The following is a 25,457-nucleotide window of genomic DNA, read 5'->3' on the forward strand; positions in this document are numbered from 1 at the left end:
CTAAAGAATAACTAACGTGAAATCGAAAACTAGATGCACAATCATTGAACTAACCTAAAAAAATAATTAACATGAAATTGGAAACTGAATGCAACAACATAGAACTAACCTCATAGAATAATTAACGAAAAATCAGAAATTGAATGCAAATGTAATGAGTGTGTTATTTTAATGGAGAGTGAGGTTTTCATGTTGCAAGAAATTTGAATGAGTGATCAATATAATAATCATATCTCATAGTTCTGCACAGTTGCTAATATTTTCATAACAATTTAATATAACAGCACCCGTTCGTAGGACGGGTTCGAAAGCTAGTTCTAATTTTATAAACAAATAATAATGAAAAAAAACCAAACAAAATAACCAAAAAAACCTAAACCAACGAATCCAACGCCAAATACATAAACCTTTGAAAAAAAAAAAACCCCCCACAAAGCCCTTTCTTTTCTCTGAGAATGAGAAGACCACCCAAGTGAGGATGAGAAGAAAAACGATTCTTCTCCGAGTCGCTTAAAGGTGGGCTATATATAAAAATATGGGTGAAATTAAACCCTATGTACCAAATCAACTCTGTAGTTTCGGTTTCTCTCCAAACCCAAAATCCTCTCTTAAAACCCTCATAAAATGAGTGGAAAATTCACTCATTTTTAAACTTCACTCCTCTATTTATATGCTCTTTGAAAGCGATACAAAAAGTTATCTGGATTGAATTAAGGTTTACGAAGAAACTAATCATTGTTTTTTTTAATGGTGGGTTTTACAGAATTTTCTTGATCGTTTTTATTTTATTTTATTTTAGATTTGAATATGAATTTATTAATTGAATCTATTTCACAGCTTTCATCACTCACCAATCAAAGAGTCTACAGAGAAATCACACTCACTCTCCGCACCGGCTTACGCGACGCCCGAGCCGAGTTCTCTTTTCTCCGTGTTCGTGGCCTTCGTAATCTCCTCAAATTCCTTCGATCCGTAACTGAGTCTGACTCAACGATTCAACTCTTTTCTATCTCCCACTCCCTAACTCACCTCCAAGGTAAACATGTTTGAAACATTTTAAATTCTAGAGTTTGGCTATTTATTACGTTATGGGCTAATGTTGGATATATTATTGTGTGTAACAGTGGTGCATGTTATGTTTCATAATACATTATGTCAATCGAAAGAGGAGGAATCTATTGTGTCCAATTTGAATCATATATTTACAGTTGAGCCACTTTTTTTATGATCTTATTTTGATTTTTTTTTTTCGTTTCAAGGTATGATGGTCGTATTTTTTTTAACTTCTGGATTTCTTCTCTATACTGTGGGGTCAATTTCCATTCTATTGTATATTTGTATTTTATATTTAATTTGATTTTCTTCTATCACTGTAGGATTTAGTATGAATCATTAAGAAATAAGTTAGTAGGATTTAGCATGAATCATTTGATCTTTCTTTTGTTATAAATGTTATTGGATAGCAAATGTCTTTTCTTTTTCATTCTTCTGAGTTCTGACATCTTAGAGAATAGATTCCTAAGGCACTTTCAACCACAAGAAGGTAAACCAGTACTTTCGGAGCTCAACTCAAATGGCAGAGCTGATTATGCTTTTCGAAAGGGAAACACTAGCTAGGACATCTTAGAGAACAGGTTCCTAAGGCACTTTCACCCACAAGAAGGTAAACCAGTACTTTCGGAGCTCAACTCAAATGGCAGAGCTGATTATGCTTTTCGAAAGGGAAACACTAGCTAGGTACTGATATTAGAATTTAAATTTAGATCAACATATATATTGTACTCTCTTTTTCTAATATCTTTAGCAAGGTGCATACTGGGTAAGTTTTTGGTAATCCCATCGGATATTGGCGATAATCTCTTTTCTTCCTTATACTTTGTGGTTTTGAGATGACCTTTTAAGACTTTGATCTTGAAGTTGGTTTAAAGTTATGAAAGGAATCAGAAAATTTTATCTCCGGAATGAATGCCCCCAAGATGTCATTGATAGACCAAAAAAGGAGGCGCATTGTTTCCTTTATCACCCTAAACATTTTCATGATCTGCTTTAGGCAAATATAAGTGCTTCATTAATCATTACTATGATTATATGGAATGTTTTCTACATAGATTTCGGTGAATCGTTTTTAAGTTTTGTAATAAATTATCTTTAAAGGCATGCTGACTTTTCACATCATTTTCTCTCTGTCTTTGTGTTAATTTGTTTTTTGAGTATACTGCAAACCTTCTAGAAACTCAAGTACATATTAACTTCACCCTTGGCACCTCATATATTATATATTTTGACTAATTTTACAACAACTAGATATTTTAATACGTGGTCTTTAGTCTTTGCATTTGTTAGATTCAATGGAACTTGGGGGTTATAAATGTCGTAAGAGATATTGATATGTGCTCTGATTTTGCGGAACTTATGCAATGAGTATAGTCAATGAAAGGCATGAAATGGGAGCAGTAGGAACTTTTGTTAATATCGACGAGCGAGGAGCTTAGATGAATAGCTTGGCCAGCCACGTATATGCTTAAGATAGGGCTGATGTTATTGTTGATTCCAATCTCTATACCTTTTCCTCTCTAAAGAGGGGACTCCCGGCATCAAGATTCAACTGAATGGAAAGCTCATTCTTTCAAGTTTTTTTCATTATTGTACCAGGCTTCGAATCAATAATTACTACTTCGAGATGCAAACTCTATGGCTAACTATCGCACGGGAAGCTTAGAGAGAAAGAAGAACTACGATGGCTTGGTTGAAAGAATGCTTTTGACTAAGGGGACCGAACAAGCTAAAGCAAAGAAATGGAACATAGGCTAAAGCCTTGGCTTTCAGAATCTGTTTTTTAGTTGCCTAGCTGCGGTTGACAGATTCTTAGGCTCAATCTCAGGTCTCCGTCTTTTTGGTACTGTGTATGGGTACGTCCCCTATAGTGTTGCAACTTTTCTAATTGTTTCATTGATTGATGCAATGAAGTTTTCAAGGCAGCTTCTTTGGTAATGCTGACTGCTGGATTGCATTTGAAAACAAGAACACTTTCTTTTTTCATCCTTTCAATATATTCAAAACAGAATTATGTTACTACGATAAAAGTAACCAAATGACCATGTCTGCCTTTTTGTCTAAAATATTAAGTCAATGAGTTTATCTTATTCATTTGTGGCCTAGAAAAATAGAAATCAATGGCTTTTTGTTTCTGTACAGGTCATCTCTTATATTTCGATACTAGAACGATCTTGGAAATCAGAAATAATTAAAGCATTATACCGCTTGAAAGGTAATTTCCTTGCGTCTTTTCTACAAAGATTGATATATGAGCTTATTTTGTATTACTCGTGGACTTCGAAAAATATGCAATTTGAGGTTTGATTTAGTGTAACATGTTATGGCCCTTGATGGCTTTTTTTTGCAATATAGTTAGTTCTAAGCTATGAATTAATGTTTTCAAACCCAATATTATTGGGAAACTTATTGTTCTGAATTTTTTTTATATATGACCCCAATATTTTGACTTATTACCTAATCTTTATATATATAATAGCAAGCCCTTTTGGAGCTCTCTCGGTATCCACATCATAAGGGGGATTATGAAAATCGAAATCGATCTCAACTTAAGAATGAAAACCCACCAAAAATCCACGACTATTTACTGAAAAAAAACAAAAACAAAAACCCCCGGCCTAAAATTACAACACTAGAGATTCTCGGCTAATCTATTGTCTCTCTTCTATATAATCTTCTTCACATCAGGTTTGTTCCTTCTATTTGTCCTTTTTACCATTGTCCATATAGTTTTCACTGTCTTTATTTCTTTGGTTGGTTAAAATTTTTGTAGTAATTTCGTTATTTTTATGGTTATGTTTCTGCAATTTGTTAAGGTGAATAATTTTTCTAGACACTCTTTGTGCTAATTAAACAGTTCAACACTACCCTACTTATTCAAAAAAAATTCCGCTTTGTTGTGTTTTTTAATTTCTTGCTCATCCAATATTATTCTGTTGATCGCTTCTTGCTTTCTTTCTAAGAGATGAAACAATTTCAATAAAGTTGGCTAAATTCTTATCAAATCAAAATGGTATAATTATCAGTAGAATTGTTCAACACTTCAACTCATTTTGGTATATGAAGAGATTTATGTTTTTCAAACCTTTTGATATAATGTGATTTTCTTATATAATTCGAGTATCAATTACACTATTTTTGTTGACTTATATACTTTGGCTCTATGTTGTATAATATCCTTAGAAAATAATAAGCCTCCCATAACCAGTGCACTCAAGAAAGAGTCCCTCAAAATCCCTAAAAGTTCCATATTTAGTATTAATCTCTTCACTTTTTTTGCCTTTTTTCCTGTTTCAACTTTCAATTGCTAAATCTCTAGAGTTATATATTTTTTTCTTTTGTGCAAACAAATGGCTGCTTTGTTTGTTTGTGCAACTCAATGAAGATTCGTGCTCCTTATCGCATAATAGTTATTATATGCATTATTAGAAATTATTAGATGACATGATTTATACCTTTCAAATTTCCACTTTTCTTTGGCCTTTGTGTCTATATATGTCTTTATACCTATGTATCAAAGTAGTATGGCTACCCAGAATTAGCATTCTAATGTGTTCTTCCTATTTTTCTGTGATAGGTTATTCACGCGACTCAAGATCTCAGAAATTTTTTCACTTTCTAAAGTTTATGTAAGTGTTTTTTTATCTCATGCACTTATGTAAATGGTAGTATTTAGTAATTATAGTGGATGCACATCTACATACTACTACTTTTCTCTCGGTTTATGGCTAATTTTTAGTGAAGGCAAACTTTGGAAACAACTTGAATTTACTATCAACAAATGGTCTCATAGATTCATGACTAATAGGTTAAGTTATTGAACTGGGTTCAGGTCAGACAACGTTAAATTGCCATTCATAGTATATGGGTCCATATAACTTTAAAAACAGACATTGTAACTGAAACACAAGCTAGGCCAACAAAAGTATACTTAGGATTAGTTGGGGGATAAGTCATAAGACTGACATCAAATGTATTATCTACTAATATTGGTAGATGAATTATTTCCAAAGTGATAGGATTGAATAGATAACATTGTGTATCTAATTGTGAAGTGCCTTTATCGAAACCTTGCTAGAAGAGGCATATCTATACGAAGAAAATCTTGACACATATGAAGCATATCTATTTACAGTAAGAACAATCCCATACTATCCAATTTAGCATGATTATCTAACTACCCGTTTGTGTTCAGAGATAAATAGATACGGTTTACACCACTACTTATTGAAAAGAGGCCATTTTAGAGATAAATTTGACCTAAACTAAAGCGCATCACTAGAAAATTCAGGTGGGTCTTACCACGACTATGAACTAAACTTTCACTAATTTTTTTTTCCACTAATCACTTTCACTATTAAGTATTAACTATAGCTATACACCTATTATGTGAATCTAATTATCCGTTTTAATCCTTTTAATACATGATGACACGCCTCCTCAAATCTAATGCGGGATTGCACAAAACTAATTGTAGAAGCAATCAAGACTAAGGCCAAGCATTATACATCCTACCTCACAGAGCTTTGTGAGAAGGTAAGTTGATTACCTTTGTTTACTTTTAGTTTTCATTTAGTTTGTAACAATTCAATTAGGTATGTAGAAGGGAGTAAGCAGTAAGGGACAACATAACATAAAACTATGACTCTCAGTATATGGAAGTCAAGGCCAGGGTTGGTTGTCGACTGTTATCTACTATATTAATCCTTTATGGAATTTTCATGCACTTATTGGAGTTCAACGAAGAATAGAGTTAGCTTTTGAGGTCATTGAGCGTGCGACGCGATAATGAGACCTCCCAAAACCCCCGAACTAGATATTTATTTTGATAAAAAAAATGTAACGAAAAGCTTTTATAAGGGAGTTATGTTAACTCTTCTTCGACTCACATGTCATACCCTCCGCATAGTCCCATCAAGTATGCCAACATGTTTGTTAAAAACTCAGTGCGATAGCTTAGTTTGGTATTATCATTTTCTAAAGCATTTAAATGAATGCTTTGAGTTTCAATATAAAATCAGTATATATGTGTTTGTTCTCTAATAATTACGTTAACACTATAGTCTGTAAACTTGAACAACTTCGTCTGCCTTTGATCTCTCCTCCACTTTGGTTAAACACTTTTGGACTTTCAGACAAGACCACAATTTGGCGTGGGTGTGATGTTGAGATCTTTTAAAAAGTTCGGATTGAGCTGTCCATTCACTCTTGCAGCAAAGATGGTGTACCAGCCAAGACCTCTACTCCAGTTTTAGGTAATTTACTGGGATTTTTATGTTGGTGTTAGTGGAATGACTTTGCCCAGCCATATTATATTGGGTATCTAGATTTTTGGATTTTAAGCCGACACTTGGATATTAAGACTTAACACTTGCTTGCAAGTGTGATGACAATTGCAGGTGGGAAATCCAATGGGCTATTAACACCGAATCTGTATTGAATTACGACCAAATAATGATATATATCTTGAGGTATGTACCGTTAATCCACTAGAATTAAATTTAAAATTATGAAGATCAAATTAATCCACTAGAATCCATTGTTCTGTGTGTTTATATAATTGTATAATTTTATTGTCATTGCTTGGTATTTCACTGCCTTTATTGGTACACCTCTACATTGAAATCTGCAAGGATGAGCATATTTATTAGCACGTGATATAGATGAGACTCTTAGATGCTATATATCCAGGTTATAAATAATGAAGTTAATTTATGGAAGATGGAAATGAATGGAGTATGATGCCATGCTCAGACTATTACAATTTAATTTGGAAGAAAATATGACTTTTTTTTACAACTAATTTTAACAAGTCCAAAATTTCTACTTGCACTTTTTGGTACTTATAAGTAGCAAAAAAAAAAAAAAAAAAAAAAACCACTTATAAATAACTGAAAAACAAACACCCAAAGAATAAGTAGTAAGCACTTGCAAAAAGCAAAAAACAAACACCTCCTTAGTTTGGTTTCACAGTAATTACTACTATTACGTTTAGAGCACGCACATGTTAGGTCTGTATAATCTTGAGCCTAACAATTGATGTAATTTCCTACAACGTTTTGTGTAGTGAGATATTCCCTTTCTATGTGTATTTCAGTGTATTGTGTAATAGCAATGGAATTTGGTTTTCCAGATGTAAATGAAGTTCAAAATCTCTACCATAAATTTGTTTAGGCTTCAAATGATCTTTTATTTAAATCAGGGCCAACTTGACCTATACGTCCAATAACATTTATGTTTCTACATTCTTATTATGTTTGACCATATTCAGTATAAACTTAGAGATTTAACAATTTTAAATTATGATTGTATTTGTTTTAAGATGTTATGGAGTATATTGAAGAAATAAAGCCAAAATATGGTCAAATGAGTTTAATGGGATTGCATGGAATGATAAGACCAGCTAGGCATAGCTTAAGGTTTTCTTTTTTTTCCCCAGATAATAATAGCTTAAGATTGCCTAAGGCCTCGTGACCGAAGTTCTTTATATTAAATTCACAATCCACATAGTTGTTATAGGTAATCGCCATTGTTTGTACATATTTAATTTTGTTATGAACTACTTATTATTTATATTTGTTTCTTTGGTGAAGGCATTGGACAACTTGAAAACCTCTACCATCTTACTTTATAATTGTTATATGTTTTTCAAAGCTACTATGCCATAGTGTATGACAATGGTTGAAATCCTTATTTATTTGAAGTATTGACTTACTAAAAATGTATTTACTATAATTCTTTTGTTGAATTCTAGGTTTGAAGGTTGAAGATATATTGATTTTCCTGGATGTTAGCTCACTACACAAAGGCTCAAAGGTGACAATTGTGTAATGATAAGGTAATTATTTTTTGCCAATATTTTAGTTTTTTTTTTTTTTTTTTTTTTTTTTTTTTTTTGGATTAGTGTAATTCTTTTTCGGTGTTGTTTATCAGCTTGACTGTTATATTATATACTAGTGGGCACTCCCCGTGGTTTGAAGCAATTCTTAAGATCCTCTACCCTATTCTTTGGGGTCTAATGACTCTCAAGTAAAGTTCCTTCTATTCTTATCCACATCTCAAAAGAACTCTGCGAGTTGCCATCTTTACATTCTATTAGGCACATATAACTTTTACATTGGGTTGGCAATGAAAATGGATTAGTTTGCTAATTGCTTGGATTTGGAATTAGGAAAATTGTTTATTGGACTCCTAATATGATCTACCTTCCAAGGAGATTTTGGGCATGCCTCCAATCCCTCCATAGCCATTAGTTCTACCTAAACACGGGGATTATTGTAATAATACTACTATCATAGTATTACTTCTTTTTGTTTTTTGACGACTTAAAGTTTTGTTAAATGGCTCCCTTAGACGGTAAAAATACATATAAGTTCACTGTGAAAGGGTGATGTTCACTCATCTATCTCTCTAGCATGCATTCTTTCAAACGCTAGATAACATTAATTCCTGCATAACATCTCATTTTTACTTTATTTTGGCCTACAAATTTCCTTAATTTTGTATACCAAGTATCCATAGCGTAGAAGTCAAAGTTCAAATCCCCCTAACATAATTTGTTTACCATTCGAAGTTCTAACATCAATACACCAGATATCTATTGGTCGTGGAAATCCAAAGTATTTGTTGTCATTTTCATAGTAATTAATCATACGTTAAGACAAATTTTTGAATTTGATTGTTCATTTTCAAATTAACAATACAATGTTTGGTTTTATTGCGAGGAATTGATCAGGTTTTCTTGTTGGCTTTGCCGAATTCAAGTTTGATTTGGTGAGAGATAAAAAAAAGTGAAATGGCAATACAAATTTATGCAAGTATATGGTATTGGCTTCATTTTGTGTTTTGTGAGGTTGTTCATGTTATTACTCATATCAAGCTTTCACAATTTTTTTATTCTTTGCGTTTTAGGCAAATATGAGTACAAAGAGTAAAATAGAAAGAGTCAGTTTTACCAAGTATGAGTACAGGGAACCTTTTTTAAAAGAAAAAAAAAATCTACAAGCTTTTGCTGAAACTGATTGCAAGAGATGTGAGATATTTATCATTCATCATCGTCTCTTACCGAAAGTATTCCAAGAGGATATGACTTTTGTTAAAGGGGCATTTGTTTTTCAATAATGGTGGGGAAGAAAGTACCAAAACTGTATCCCAAGTAATTGGTTTGAAAGTACTTTTAGTTTTATATATATGTAAGGGTTCGGTGGTATCTTTGTAATCACTTGATTTTTACTTTCATGGCTTTTTAAGTGTTCTTGATTTCGACTTTAAGTGATGTTGATTCGGCTATAAACATAGCGGCGCCTCCGTATATTGCTTTGTATAATGAGTCCATCTATTTGGTATTAAGTCATCTCACTTCTTTTTTTAAATGTGAGTTGTTCACTAATTAGCAGTCACTAAGTCTATGTTTCTTAGATGAATTGATTTGGGGATCACCGCTGCAAATCCTTATCCAATTAGGTGTAAAAGGGTATTGATTTTAGTTGACGAACCACTTTAGTCAAAGTACTGCTACTCTCTCTCGATTTCGATCATCCTAATGCAGGTCAGCCTACATTATTATATCATCTTAAACAAATTTTTTGGGCACTATTAATCTTGATAAATTTAGCACTTTTTTGTTTTAAGTGTTTGGTGTAGTGATATGAGGGTTATGGAGGCCTTAAGTCACCGCCACTCTCATTTGAGGTTACGAGTTATGTTTGTCGTGTCTTATTAAGGGTTTAGGAAATGATTGAAATGCATAACTCATAGGAAATAAGAAATTGTTACCATACACGTTTCTTACAAGGTGTTGGTTACTTAGTTTAAATAAGAAATGGTTTCATGATAAGAGAAAATTGTTCAATTTATATTGTTTTGGTTTGTTGTCATGAATTAAAAGTGGGGTGGTGCCTGTTTTAAGTTTGTTATCTTGCATATTATGCTTCTGAGTGTCTTAAAATGGATCTTTAGTTCAATGGAAGAGCACTTGAGTGTGTAAATACATCTCTTGAGATGGTGGTTCAAATCCACCAAGGTCCTATCCATAATTAATCCCTTTTTTATTTATTTCAGTAAGCCAAAGACTACATAAATTAGTACAAGCCAACTCCTCCACAATACAACCGGTTGTTCAGCCAACTTGATTGACTTTTCCTATGATAGTTTTACATTTGTAAGTTTGATTAAGCACTAGACACGACACATTATTGAAGCAAGTTATTGTTTCTGGTATGAGTTATTATCTAAGGTGGACACCTTACACTTGGAGTGGACGTCTGAACTTGAATTTAAGAATACACAATTGTCGACTAAAACAAAGATGTTAAGGATAGTTATGTTTTCATACATTTAAAAAAAAAACCCATGTCTCATCCCTATTTAACAGGCTATCTTTATATCCACTAATGTGCAATTAATATTTCTATTAGGCTGCTAAGATGATTTTTATTTTGCAACTTATTATTTTAATGTATTAGTTTCTAACAACAATTTTTGTACCAAATGGAGGTGCATACCCGTTTTTATATTGCTAAAGAGCGGAAATCAATACTCAATATAGCTACAATCACAAACTAGGATAATAGACCTTACCGTTTTTGCCCAAACCAAGAGGACTTTTGGTTAGTCTCTGCATAAAAGATACTCATGGAATTGTGAAAGAAAGTGCTAATGAGGCACTCTCTTTTTCTTACATTTCCATATGTGAGTTCATTTTGCCATTCTTTTGTTTTAAAGTTCGTTTAGGAAATATGGATGGTGCAAACAGTAAGGATAAGAGGATCTCTACTATTTGCAAGAAGAAACAATGAATATATAGAGTTTGAAGATTTTGTTAGATGTCTTATATCTCTTGGATATGATAATACTAGATCATATGATGGACTTAAGAATACATTTGAAGGACGTGGTAAGTTGTAAAATGGATACGCTATGAAGTGAAATGATGAAGGACAAAAGATGACATTTGGAAATAATATTGCTTACACTTTAATTGATTGGGAATATCAGTAAAGACTCTTGAAGGAACCAATTTCATATACAATTGCAGCCATGTAACCAAATGAGCTCGGAGGAATCACATTAGTTGCATATTCCCCCATTTGAGCTACCTTAGTTTTTTATTTATTTGGTAAACCCCAAGGCCCCCCCCCCCCCAATTGAGCTACCTTAATGTTTTTATCTTTGCCATGTTCTTAGCAAAAAAATTTGGTATCTTATATAATAGCGTTGAATGATTGTTTTACTGATTTGCTATATGTTTTTTGTTTGCAAATATAATTATTTTGGTTACCCAATTATATTCATCATTGCTTTTTTCTTTCTTTTTAAATTTTTTGTCATGTTTATATATTTAGATTATTTTTGGAATACAAGTCAAAGGGATGGATGTCGTTGCTGACTTGATGTTGTTAACGAGTTCTCCTGAAGAGTCACACTAATTCGTAGGCATGAATTTTAAAAGCTTAGAACCAGTCAAGATGATTTTTTTTTTTTTTTTTAACAATCCTTCATTAGATTTTACTTAAATACAAGTATTATGTACTTGGACTCATATGAAGAACCAATATGATTTCATAAATTTAGGGTTGATTTCTAATTTTGTATAAAGAACCAATATGAGGGACTCATAAATTTAGGGTTGAGAATGTTATATAATAAGTATTGTGCTAATTATTATTGACGGTAGAATTCATAAGGCAAGGTCACTCCTTTTGACTTAAACGTATACACATCTACACCGGCACTATCAACATACTAACCACTCTCAGTTTTTCCCTAATTTGCATTTTAATTCAAAAACCAGAACCTGTTCAAGTTTTTTTTTTTCTTCAAAATTGATGTACTTAAATTAAATAATAACAGCGTTCAGTGAATTGTTAGGGAAAGAAGATAGGGCTACAAACTGTAGCTGAACTCGAAAAAAAAAATGAAATAAAGTACAACCCGATAGAATTTGTAAGGTCAAGCATATAAGCAAAGAGAAACTTCGAGAGTCGTGTCCAGAAATGATCCAATTGGCCAAAAAATCTTTTTGACCCGCACCATTCCATTCGTGAACCCACCTTCCTTGAGTTTCCTGCTCATATAGATATACCTAAATGAATTTACTATATGAGTTTCAATATATTTTGAAAATAATATTTTTGATACATAATAATTAAATTTATAAAATGGTCTCCGCTAAGTTGAACGGGTCCAAAAAATCTAGTTTCTATCTAATAGCTTAAGTCGAAGCGAAGAAGAATATACAAGCCAAGCTAGTGGGTATGTCTTCCCCATCTTTTTTTTTTATATCCTTTAATTTGAATATGATCCATCTTTTAATTTTGGCATTTTATTTTGATCTTTGTATGGTAAAATATAATAAGTTTTCTTATGAACTGCCTTCTATCAATGCTTTATTAAATTGTATGAAATCATAACTATTAAGCTTATTAAGATGTTTGCTTTTACTTGTATATATTAATCATGATCATCATCTTTATCGAATATGGGTTGTCTTGAGTTAGAATCATGAACCCCGTTTTTGTTGGAAATATTCGTTGGATTGTTGTTGTGAGAAAAATGAATTTGCACCTGAGCCGATGTCCTTCATTTTAAAGACATTTGACACTATGGATATGTACTTTAAATAGTCAAAATGAAACTCAAAATGGATTTGTATCAGCAAAGGTTAAGTTTTACCAAACTACGTAATTCCTGACAAGCAGTTTCATAACGATGATTTTGTGTTCTTTTTTGTTTCTAATCTCGATTTATTGATCGAAAGACTTGTAACCCCTCAATCGATTGTTGTTGTTTTATTGAGGGTTGAGAGGAATTGAGGTGTTTGAAGTTTGAACAACTAAGATTGTGCGTTTTGTTTGGTGTTCTCTCTAAGGACTTATGGGAAAAAACTCTATTGTCTGTCACCCAAACCGTACACTATCTGTGGTGCTCCATTTGTTGAGTCTTTGAAGATAAGGACAATAAGAGGTTGCAACAAGTAACTCCTTAATGTAGTTGGGGGGGTGCCCAACACAAAATATGTTTTTTAGAGCAATGGCAAACTTGCAATATTTTTTTTTTTTTAGTCAGCCCAACACAAAATGGAAGGTGCCCATAGCGAGTACCATAAATAATCGAATCCAAGTTGAAATGACTTGTTGGACATATCATTATTGCTCAACAAGGTTGAAATGACTTGTTGGAAATCCTTCTTTGCACTTGATTTTTTGCTTATATTTCGGCAAAATAGAATTTCGACCATGAAATTTGTCAACTATAAAAGAAGAGTTTGAGTTTTAACCTAACTAATTTTTTCCTTGTGAAAAATTAGTGAGAACTTAACTTAGAACAAAAAGAGAGATTTGAGTGAGAACATTCTTTGTGAGTGTGAGTGTTGATTCTTAGTGAAGAAGTGAGAGCTCCTCTTTATAATCCTCTATCTTCTTTCACCTAGTAAATCATTGAACGCGTCGTGTGGATGTAGGCACATTGTCGAACCACAATATATCATCGTCTTGTGTGTGAGTGTTCTTTACATATTCTCTACACTAGTTTATATTTGTTTATGCTTTTGTGGTGATTATGTTGTTGCTTGAGTATTTGTTTGGAACCTTGTATTGTGTGAAAGATCACTCCTTTGGTGATTGATCTAGTTGTTGTTGTTAGCTTCCGCATTTGTGCACAACAATTGGTATCAGAGCGAGGTTTACGACCTAGGATTTTGAGTTTTTGGTAAAAATCATAGTGCTCAAAATTTGTGAAGGCAATGTGTTTAATAAAATTCCCAAGTAATTTTTTCTTGTGAGTTGCTTTGTGTGATTTGTGGAAATGGCTCCCAAGATATCAAATACAAGGTTTGAAGTAGAGAAATTTAATGGGAAGAACAACTATGGAATTTGGCAAGCCCAAGTTAAGGACATCCTTATCCAACAAGGTTTGCATAAGGCTTTGAAAGGGATTAAAGCTAAGTCGGCGACGATGACCGATAATGATTAGGAAGAGTTCGATCTCTAAGCATGCTCGTCAATCCGGTTGTGTCTTGCGAATGAGGTCATGTATAATATGATGAGAGAAAATACCGCCGCCGGTATTTGGCTCAAGTTAGAGTCGTTGTATATGACCAAGAGCATAACGAACAAAATATACCTTAAGAAGCATCTTTATATGTATATGATGGTGGATGGTTCAACGATGCAAGAGCACGTTACTGAGTTCCGTCGACGCCTCTCGGATTATTTGAATGTTGGCATTAAGATGGATGACGAGGATCAAGTGACATGTTTAATATTCTCTTTGCCTGAAAGTTATAAGCATTTAATGACTACCTTTATGAACAGAGAAGATGTTGATCTTGGTGAAGTTCAAAGTGGACTTCTTTCTTATGAGTTGATGAAGAAGACACGAGTAGAGAATAGTATTGATAATGCACAAGGGTTAGTGGCAAGAGGAAGGTCATATGAAAAGGCCTCTACAAGCAATGAGAGGTTTAGGTCCAAGTCAAAGAAGCCATTGAAACATGTAAAGTGCTACAATTGCAATGAAAAGGGATATTACGCAAATAATTGTCCTCACCTGAAGAAAAGTGACAAGAAAGATGATAATAAGAAGAAAGGTAAGATTCAAGTTGAGGCAAGTTATGCTTCTGAATATATGAGTCTTTGTGTGTCCACACAAGTAGAATATTCTTGTGAGTCTTTTCCTATGTATATCCACAATAGAAAGACTATATGGCTAAAAGGTAGATTCTTGACTTGTAAGGTGTTCCTACCATATATGTTCCTACCATACATGTAAATGATGATTTCGAAAAAGTGCACTAAAATGTGTCATATATGTTTTAGGGCATTTATTGTTATGAAGGGCCAAAGACATGAATGGGGTTTGTCTAAGTTGTAGTGATGATTCGAGTGCACTAAAATGTGTCATATGTTTTAGAAAAACTTGAAAAGCCAAACAAACATGGGGTTTTGTGAGCATTACGTCTATGGGAAGCAGTGTAGAGTCAAATTCAGTTCAAGCAAGCACAAGACAACGGGCATCCTTGATTATGTGCATATGAATGTTTGGGGACTCTCCAGAGTGGCTTCTAATGGAGGTAACCGTTATTATGTCTCATTCATTGATAAGCATACTCGCTATGTGTGGGTGTATATGATGAAAACCAAAGATGAAGTGTTTGAGATATTTAATAAGTGGAAAGTAAGGGTTGAGAATCGCACATAAAGGAAGGTGAAGACTTTGAGGTCTGACAATGGTACTGAGTATACTAATGATCTCTTCCAAAAGTTTTATGCACAACATGGTATTGCTAAACACTGGACAGTCAGAGGCATGTCTCAGCAAAATAGGATGGCAGAAAGGATGAATAGAACATTGCTTGAAAGTGCGAGATGTCGATTGTCTAATGCTAGTCTTGGCAAAGAGTATTGGGCAAATGCAGTATCCATGGCGTGTTACCTGTATAATAGGTCACCAATTCCGGTAATAGATTGCAAGACCGGCACCTTATGAGGTGTGGTCAGAGAAATCTACTGATTACAGTATTTTGCGAGTGTTTGGATCTACAACTTACTACCATGTGAGGAAAAACAAGCTTGATCCTAGAACTAAGAATGCAATATTCTTGGGCTTCGCAAATGGGGTAAAGGGATACAGATTGTGGTGTTTTGAAGACAACAAGTTCCTGGTCAGCAGAGATGTTACCTTTGATGAGACTTTGGTGCTATCTTTTAGCAAGCTAGAGAAAGTTGGGCAGAGTGGTGATTCTATGGAAACTCAGGCTACTGAGCTTGAGTTATCTGATGCAGCAGACGCCAGACGATTGGTTGGTTTATGATGATGTCCAAGATCATGGAACCACACAGCAACCGAAAGAAGAGCATAAACATCCACAACTTGATCGAGTTGGCTAGCACTAAGCCAAAGAGACAAGTTAAGGAAGTCCACAAGTATGGGCACGATAAGCCGGTGAAACACTATGGTCAGGTGGATTTAGTTGCATATGTACTGAATATTAAAGATGATGAGCCATATAGTTTCAAAGAAGCTGTTAGAGATGCACATTATAGAGATTGGTTGGTAGCTATGCAAGAAGAGATGGAATCTCTTGATAAGAATCACACATGGGACCTTGTTTTGTTGCCTAAGGGCCAAAAGGGCTATCAATAGCACACTACACCAAAACAGGAAATTTGTAACACACACATTTTTTAATTTGTAACAGTTTTTTACCGTTACTGCATTCCTAATGCTTTTTTACCGTTAGGAATGATGGTAAAGCGTTAGTTTAATTGACAGTGTGAGATTTGAATTAATTTCTAACGGTTTTATGTTTTTTGGTCGTGAGATTTATCGTTAGGCAAACGTTAACAGTGTAAAAAAAAAATATAAAAAATAAACTGAAAATTAGAAATTTGGGAACGAGGGAAATTCTGGGAAGAAAATAAAAAAAACTCTCAAACTAAAATAAAAACTCCTCTCTCTGTCTCTCTCTCAACCCTCTCTGAAATCTCTTATAATCTAGGGTTTCGCCGCTCGTGCTCTCCCACTGCGACCGTAAGTACTCCTTTCCCCTTTGTCTTCCTTTTATTACCTACGGTTTCAACGCTTGTCTTCTCTCACTGTTGCCATTTAAAACTAATGAATTTCATTTTTTTAAGTAAACTAACATCTTTCTTTCTTCGTTTTATTCCACTATTGTGTAGTAATCCTGCAATTCACGAATTGTTTAGTAGCTTTCTGGTCTTGGTTCAGTGTTATACTATGATTTGTTGTAAAGGTATGATTTTTTTTCCTTTATCATATTTTTCAATTAAATCTAGTAAATTTGGTGGTCTTTTCTGCAAATGGGCAGATTTCCAGCAATTAGAGATAGTTTATTCCATGCCCTTATACCCATTCTTGTTGTTGACCTAGTCTTTGCTACTGTTTGTATCACCAAGAAGAATGGAAGAATTTTGGAAGAAGAGTTGATGTCGTCTAGTAATTGCAACGTGTTTGATGGTAAATGAGTCTTCAACAATGTGTCTTATCCGTTATATTCTGAGAAGCAGTGCACTTACATATCTGATCAGCTGGCTTGTGAGAAGTTTGGGAGAAAGGATTTGGGTTATCAGAATTTGAGGTGGCAACCTAACCATTGTGACCTTCCAAGGTTAGTTAGTTCAGTTCTCTCTTTCTGTACTAGTCGAATCAAACATTGTGGAGTTGTTTGTTACATTATGATTTATTCGGCATGCCAACTCATTTTTAAGTCCGTGATTGGAAATGTATATAGTTGAAATTTGAAAGTACTTATTTGGTGGAAGCCTTGAGAGGAGAGGTTGCAAATCTTGTTTGCTGCTGAGATTTTGAGCGAAAATATATAACTATCAATGTATATGTTAGACGTCGTTAATGTATTGTGAATATCATATCATTTTGTGAACGAAAATCAATCTACTAAAAGGTCTGATGATTCATTCATTGAGTTGATGCTTTAATTTGTTTCAAAGTTAATGTTCTTTGAGTTTGTGGAATGTCTCCGGTTAACAAGGTTCAATGCAATATGTGTTATGTACTTCTGTTTTGTTACTTTTTTAGATGAAGTATCTGCAATACTAGTTGATTTGGGTACACACACGTGCAAAGCTGGTTACGTTGGTGAAGATGCACCCAAAGCTGTTTTCCCCTCTGTATGTTTAAAGTTTTTTTTTTAATAATAAACTATACTGGTTTTACAATGTGGGGCACTAAAGTATACCATTAATATTGTTTAAAAAGGTGGTTAGGTCGATTGATCAGTTGGGAATTGATGATGTCAAGTTTGAAAAAGATTCTGAATCTATTATGGATACTAAAACTAAAAATGGTAGTGTCCGAAATGATTCTGATAAAACCAAGGCGAAGCAGAAGTTTTATGTTGGTTCTCAAGCCTTGGGATACTGGAGGGATAATATGGAGGTCAGGTCATTTTCTTTTGTTTTTTTGTTGTACGAAATTTTGATAAGTTTCAATTTTGTTTAAATACTTTATTTTTCTACAGGTGATGTCTGCCATGAAGGATGGCGTTGTTGTGGATTGGGATATCATCGATACTATTTGGGACCATGTTTTCAGGTAATGACTAGTCTCTTGACACATGCGTGTTGAGCAGCTTTTGTTGTTCATTGGAACCAAATTTGCGTTGTATGGAATGTTTTCACGGGAAGATTGGCCATCATGTTATCTATCACATAATCCATCGGACCCATACCATGCACAGCATACCGATGAAGAAGATGATCACACATTTTGTTTCGCGAAATTCTCTTTTGCAAATTGTGTGGTCATTGCAGTTCTCTTTTGGCAAATATGTAATTTGTAGTTCTAAATTTTTTTAGTGCCTCGCGTTTTCTTGGTACTTCTGTTCTCCCCGCACCTTTTTCAGTTTGAACACGTTATAACATTATTTATCATTTTCTTTTTCATGGAGTGTTTACTGATTGATCCCACAGAACATCCTATGCTACTTGCAGAACCGTCGTCTAATACACTTCAGCAGAGAGAAAGGTGATCCGGTACCCGACTATCCTTTATCTTATATTTTGATGAGATCAATAGTTGGTTTGACAGTCAATTCGCCCGTCTTGAATCTGCCATTTCTCCATAACCATATACATAGTTGATTGTACGGGTCTAGGAATCCGAGTTTTTTATAAAAAAAATTGGAGGAAAGGGAGAGGAGGGGGTGGGTTGCACATCCATATAGATCCATGAAGTTAACACATTACTACTTTATGATCGAGTGTCCTAACATATTTTTAAAGTAGATCTACATAACACTTTGTAGTCTTCCTTCACACATGCGGCATACCTGCATGTTTGTGTCTCGGTCTCTATACGACTTGATCTGCCAATTTGTCGTTGTTCAACTTATATAAATTGTAAAACATTATAACCTAGTTCTTTTATTATTTAATTTTCGCCTTTTATCTCCTTTATCGGGCTTTTGTCGCGCAGTTATATAATGTGTTAAAACCATTGTTTACAGGACAACAAAGCTCATGTTTGAAAAGTACAAAGTTCCTGCATTATTTTTGGCAAAAAATGCTGTAAATCTTGCTCTGTCCTTTATCCATCTCTAAATATATATTAGTTGAACAATGCAGAACTTACGAGATCCATTAGTGCTTGCATTGTTTTTTAGTTGTATTTTCCTTTGCACTTCTTAACTATTGTTGTGTCTGTAACATCTGGGACAAATCTTACTATGTTTCACTATCATCACTTGTCCTTAATCATATATCAGCAATGTCTATTATATGTCAAGTGATCTCAATGATTATTGAATTGCTTTCTTCTTAGTCACCTTTAAGTTTGTCTGAGTTTCATATGTTTGTTGCGCAACACGGACAATGGTATTGTTTGGTTAATTGGCTCCTGTATTGGCATTAAGATTTACGTGTGTGCCCTTCCTACATTCTTGTGTTTATTTTACATGGCTTTCAGATGGGTGTACTTTGTTCAAACATATTGCTTCTTGTTAGACCTAGGAGGTAAGAGACATGTTAAGGAGATACCTCTTTAAGAGTTTGAGGGTAGGGGAAGCATGGATCTAGCTCTCTGAATACGAGGTACACAATAACCTTGTCTCTAGAGGGGTTGCATGGAGTTTCTCCCTTGAGGGGTATCTCCTTTGCATTCAACTATGATTATTTTCTCATTTATCTATTTCAGGAATTGAGTAATAAGGCTTGAATCATTGTTCTTTGGTTAAATGTGTAGTGTAGATCTTTTGCAATAATCTTGAGGTATTAGCCAGGTTACAGATTTGGAGGACAACTATTTTGTTAACACTCGGTGTCTCTAAAGGCTTGATCATTAAAAGTGAGGCGTATTTTCTTACTGATGGTTAACTTAATTTATAATGAAGATGGTCTAAACTGAACAATTGAGATTGAATGCTTCTAGGTTCTAGTGTAGAAAATTGTCACATTTAAGACCTGTTTCTGAAACAAATATTGAAGAAAATGGTCTATGTGATCTAATTCAAGCCTGGATTTTAATTCTTTTTTAATCCAGAATGGTTCAACTTATTTTTGTTCTTGTAGAGGTGTCGGATCAAAACTTTGTAGATGACAACAATGAAGAAGTACACATGAACAATCACCTCAGGGCAAAGAAGATGAGGACTACTGACTTTCTTATTAAAGACCAGGTAATATCTTTATTTAGCTCATTGTGTATGTGGTAGGCACGATGCAAGTTATAGATCGTTGATCCATGTTTAGTCTTCACCTCTCACTTTTCAATTGATTCTTTCTCCAGGTTGTCCCACTCGGGAATTTTAATGAGAACTGTGCTTCTTCAAGAGAAAAAATTGTTGTTTCTAATGAGTGGCAATCAGAAAACATGATGGGCAATGACTGCAAGAGGTCTTGATGGGCAACTTTTTTGGATTTCATTTGTTTACTTGTCGCACGAGGTTGTTGACTGCAAGAACTGCTGTTGGAATGGATGTTCCTTCTTGGTGTCCTCAGGTCTTTAATAGACAGGTAGACATGTATATAGTTTACAACATGGAATGGAAGAAGTTAGCCCTACATGAATGGATTAAAGTGGCGTAACAACTCATGTACAGTTCAGGAGAAAGAGATTCTTGCTTACCCTCCCCATAACGTATATAAACATTTGGTCCTCCATTTTTTAGAGGGTGAGCTAGAATTTATAGTATGTCCTCATAGTTGTAACTTTTGACAGTTACTATGTAAAATAAGAATTTTGTTCTGCTACCTTTTTAAAGGGTAAGCTAGAATTTATAGTATGTCCTCTATTTGGTGATGTATTTGAATTACACAGCCACAAAACAATCTACTCAAAATTAACACTGCTACTATTTTCTTTTTTATTTTTTCACGTCTCAAGGGAATTGCAAGAAGGCTATTCATTTGTGGGAGCCTTTGTCTAGTGGAACATGGAAAGTAGAATCTACTCTTTTTGTTGGGCATGTCGGAAGTGTTGAGGATCTCCAGATACACTCTAACTTTATTAACAAAATTTCTTCGTTTTTTGTGTGTGGGTGTTTTAATGCGGTAAAGCCGTCAATTTGAAGTCTATTCCGATCTAAAAGTTGTCTAAATTCCTTCATGCAGTGGAGCCCTACCGAAGCTGATGTTTTTGCGTCATGTTCTGTGGATGATACGTTTGCCATATGGGATACCCATTTGGGAAAAGACCTGCAGTTTCTATTAAGGCACATAAAGCAGATGTGAATGTTATCTCATGGAACCAGTAATCGCGTATATGTTACTTTAGTTAAGTTAAGTTAAATGTAGTTATTTTGTATAATCGTGTATATGTTATTTTAGTTATTTTGTTAGGGGAATAAAGAACTAAAATACCTCCGAGTGAGGAACTAGCTTTAGCGTTATGTGTTGGAACGTAGATGGAGAGCAACAACAAAAGACCTAGCAGTTAATGAAAGGTAAGGTCCTTGTGTGGTTTTCTTTCGTTTCATATGTGACAATTGTATGCGGATGTTGGAATATTCATGAGTTTAATTTGTTTTGGAAGATGGGTTCTTACATATGAGTAGTGTGAAGGTATGGTGTATATATATTCGAAGTGTGGTATCTCTAGTTGGAACTAATAGAGGTGTATAACACTGATATAAGTGGAAGTGATGTATATGTTGTTTTCATTTTAATTGTGGTATATAATTTATAGTATTATTTTGATTCGAGGATTGGTTATTTGACTTAACTGGCATTGGTCGAGATGGTTAAATAGTTGGTTCTATGAATCAATATATATTTGAGTTGTTGGGTTTACTTAACGAGGTATGAAGTTTTAATATATGTTATGGAAGTATATTATTTGATTTTTAGGTTATGACAGATTTATGTCTATGAAATGTTGAAAATAGATGAGAGACTCACAAAATTTTCATTTCTTTTCAATTTAAGGTGTCGCAAGGTTATAGGGTTTCGGCTACATAAATTTTCATGTCTATACTATGGTTCTATTGCTACTAGTCTGCTACCATACTCTCTTTTCTGAATTCTGTAGTTTGAGTATAAGGAGCTACTACTTAAGAATAAAATATAAGTATATATCTATACATATTTGTTTTCTACTGCCTGACTCTCTTTTATTTATTTATATTGGTGTATAAGATGAAAAGGACTTTTCTGATGATGCCATCCCAAAGTCATCCCCTAATGCTTGCAACTACTGAAGGTGGGAGTTTTGTACAAATGACATGAGAGTTTGAGTTTAAGGACAAGTCCCATTGATTTGGAAAACAATGTGTATTTCATTCGTGGCAAGTCTTATTTATGAAAGACGTTTTGGTGATGTTATTTTAATAAAAGATTATGTGATTGGATGTTCTTGTGAGATTTCTTGTTTATGTTATAGACGATTGTAGAATACCCAATAAGTAGCGCATCTTTATGGCAAGTTCACTAGTCTTCCAAAAAGGGTGGTTTTGGGGGAAATTATTATTTTTTATATATGGAATAGTTTGGTAATGGTGGAAAACCGTAACTAAGCTTTGCAATGACTAACACTTAATAAGTAGCAAAACCATTACCAAAAGAAAATTAACCGTTACAAATTTTATAAATCAGTAACAAAAAAAAAAGTTACTAACTTTATAAAATCGTTACAAAAGAGAAACGTAATTGAGTAAAGAAAACCGTTAGCAAATGTTTCAGTTACAGCAAAAAACCGTTACTCAGTTTATAAATTAGTAACACAAAAAAGCGTTACTAACTTTATAAAACCATTACAAAGAAGTAACACAATTGAGCAAAGAAAACCGTTAGCAAGTATTTTCAGTTACGGCAAAAAACCGTTACAATAAATAATTATGTAACGGTTTAGAACCGTTACGAATATTAATAACAAATTAGAAACGCCAAAACTGTGACGCAAAAAAACAGTTACAAATATTTTTAGTAACGGTTTCAGACCGTTAGGAATGTCCTGTTTTGGTATAGTGGCAAATGGGTGTTCAGAAAGAAATAGGTCCTACCTGAATTGGGTGATACCGTGTTCAAAGCAAGAGTGGTAGCAAAGGATTTCTCACAAAAGGAAGGAGTTGATTATAATGAGGTTTTCTCACCGGTGGTCAAGCATACTTCTATCAGTGTGTTATTGAATTTGGTAGCTCACTTTTACTTGGAGTTGGAGCAACTTGATGTGAAAACCGCTTTCCTGCACGGTGACTTAAAGGAAGAGATCTATATGAGATAACCAGAAGGTTTTGTTGTTGTTGAGAAAGATGATCATGTGTGCAAGCTAAACAGGTAATTGTATGGTTTATTAAAGCAATCGTCAAGGCAATGGTACAAACGCTTTGATACGTTCATGATGAAGAAAAAATATACCCGAAGTAAGTATGATTATTGTGTTTACTTTCGTAGACTTCGTGGTGATGACTTTGTTTATCTCTTGTTTTATGTGAATGGTGGAGATAGAAAATTTGAAATCTTAACTTAGCTCTGAGTTTGAAATAAAAGACTTGGGTGGAGCCAAGAAGATATTGGGTATGGAGATTGAAAGACATGGGAATAAGCGAAGGCTAGTTGTATCTCAGAAGAAATACTTTCAGAAAGTGATTTCTAGATTTGGTATGGAAAATACAAAGTCGGTTTCTACTCCTTTGACTGGGCATTTTAGGCTTTCAGTTAGGTTCTCTCCTAGCTCGGTAGAGGAGCAAGAGCATATATATGTCACTTACTTGATTGTGATTTCTTTATTTTTTAATCTATTATGTTCCCCCTCCTGTTAATGGAAACGCCATTATTCCAATCTAATCCTTCAGCAATTGCTGCTTGGGTTTGGTAGGGACAAATTATCTTGTGAAAATTGGTTTTAATATACTCTAGGTTAGCATAAATATGTACGATTAATAATAAGATGTCAAGCCAACCTGATACAACTCTCCCTTACCTGGCTTGGGATAGTTCAAGGGAAAAATTTTACTTGCTTTACTTGCTTTATGCTGAATTATCTCGCAACCATTCTATTTGACATTCTCTTCGGTCCACAAACATGCAGTGGGACAATTCAAGGAGACATATTCATAGTGAACTCCAGTATGCAAGCGCATGCTGTTATAAAAAAGGTACACCTTGGGCTCGTTACAGTATTGATGTTTTCCGACGATTCCAGGTTAACATCCTAATCAGTGTCATTTATCATATATGAACATTTTTTACGGTCATTGATCAACTTTTCCCGAGGCACGTGTGGAAGTATTAATATTGTAGTGAAATTGCTTTTATTTACGGACATGTGGCCTCTGCATCTTTGGACTCAAGTGCTCGAGTGACTCTAATCCAAAGAAAGAAAAAACAAAATGGTAAGTAGTATCTTCTATTCCTGCCTCTTTAAACACATTGTGAACTCCTGAATTCGTAACTTCTCGCCTTCCCGGTAGACTATTTGAAGGCCCAAATTTTGCTATAGTAGCGTTTGGAAAATTTGCTTCACAACTACTAACTCATAGCAGGACGGAACATTTTTCATTTTTTTGTAAATATTCACCCTATTGGTCTCAATTGTTTTCTTGTATATTCTGATTGCTAATAAGGCTATTCATGTCCTCATGTTTGTCTTGTGTTTTTTATTTTTTTGCAGGATTGAGCATATGGGTTGTTCTTTTGGTTCTCTTGCTTGCGATTCTGGCCTATATCCTGCCGTTAGTGATGTAGCACTATGTTTTTGCTATAACGAGTTTAGTGCCCCTTCATTCTTGATGCATTGGCTGTTTTGAAGCAAATGTACACATAGCCGTATAGCCGTATGTATCAGCTGTACTTGTTTTACAACAAAACTATAGTTTGTTAACGTCTGCCATAATGCAGGAACAATTGTATACGACATCCAAGTGGAAATGAATATGTATAAGAGAAATGCAAGTTTATCATCTACAGACTACAGTTGTCTTCATAAAATTTTGTAACACAAAAGCTGATTAATAGTTTTCTAGTCAGCTTCAAGTACAGTAACTGTGGCTGAACTGCTGAGTATTTGATACGTTATTTATAATGATCTTGACAATAAATTTGTTCATGCTTACTGTGCAAGAAATTGTCACCAACTTTTAATCTACATATATGAATACCACCTGCTTCCTATGAGATGCAGACAACAGTGGAAGCACATTTGCTTCTAATTCAGTTGGCCGGTTATATAATCAGCGTTTTTAGTTAACATTTACATACAAGGTTGGAGGGAGAATGGGATTGAATATGGTAAACCGAGTTTGTTGATGAGCAAACTTCTTACGTATCTTCTTTTGATTCTGCGGGGAGAGAAGAATCACATCTAGCATAGTTCATGTGAGAGATATTTATAAATGGTGAAAATGAATCTTATCCCAACACATGTAAAGATCAACACAAATATAGGGTGGAGATTGAGAAGGCGTGCGAAAATTGTGTTGATAGACATGCTAT

At 34.1% G+C, this 25,457-nt stretch overlaps 1 long non-coding RNA gene across 9 annotated transcripts; it reads left to right on the top strand.

Annotated features, from left to right (window-relative positions):
* The first annotated feature begins 726 nt into the window (after positions 1 to 726).
* LOC147479166 (uncharacterized) lies at positions 727 to 24,925 on the top strand. Of its 9 annotated transcripts, none has more exons than XR_015203814.1 (11): positions 727 to 1,036; positions 1,125 to 1,207; positions 1,515 to 1,737; positions 2,653 to 2,909; positions 3,196 to 3,268; positions 5,531 to 5,589; positions 6,189 to 6,308; positions 6,436 to 6,524; positions 7,808 to 7,891; positions 24,055 to 24,358; positions 24,637 to 24,925. It is a non-coding gene; the product is annotated as an uncharacterized LOC147479166 (long non-coding RNA). The 9 variants fall into 9 exon arrangements; XR_015203816.1 differs by having other exon boundaries at positions 728 to 1,036; positions 6,453 to 6,524; XR_015203813.1 differs by lacking the exon at positions 6,436 to 6,524 and adding an exon at positions 7,987 to 8,082 and having other exon boundaries at positions 729 to 1,036.
* The last annotated feature ends 532 nt before the right edge of the window (positions 24,926 to 25,457 follow it).

The sequence above is a fragment of the Coptis chinensis genome, chromosome 8 (assembly GCF_015680905.1).
Source record: "Coptis chinensis isolate HL-2020 chromosome 8, ASM1568090v1, whole genome shotgun sequence".
Lineage (NCBI taxonomy): Eukaryota > Viridiplantae > Streptophyta > Magnoliopsida > Ranunculales > Ranunculaceae > Coptis > Coptis chinensis.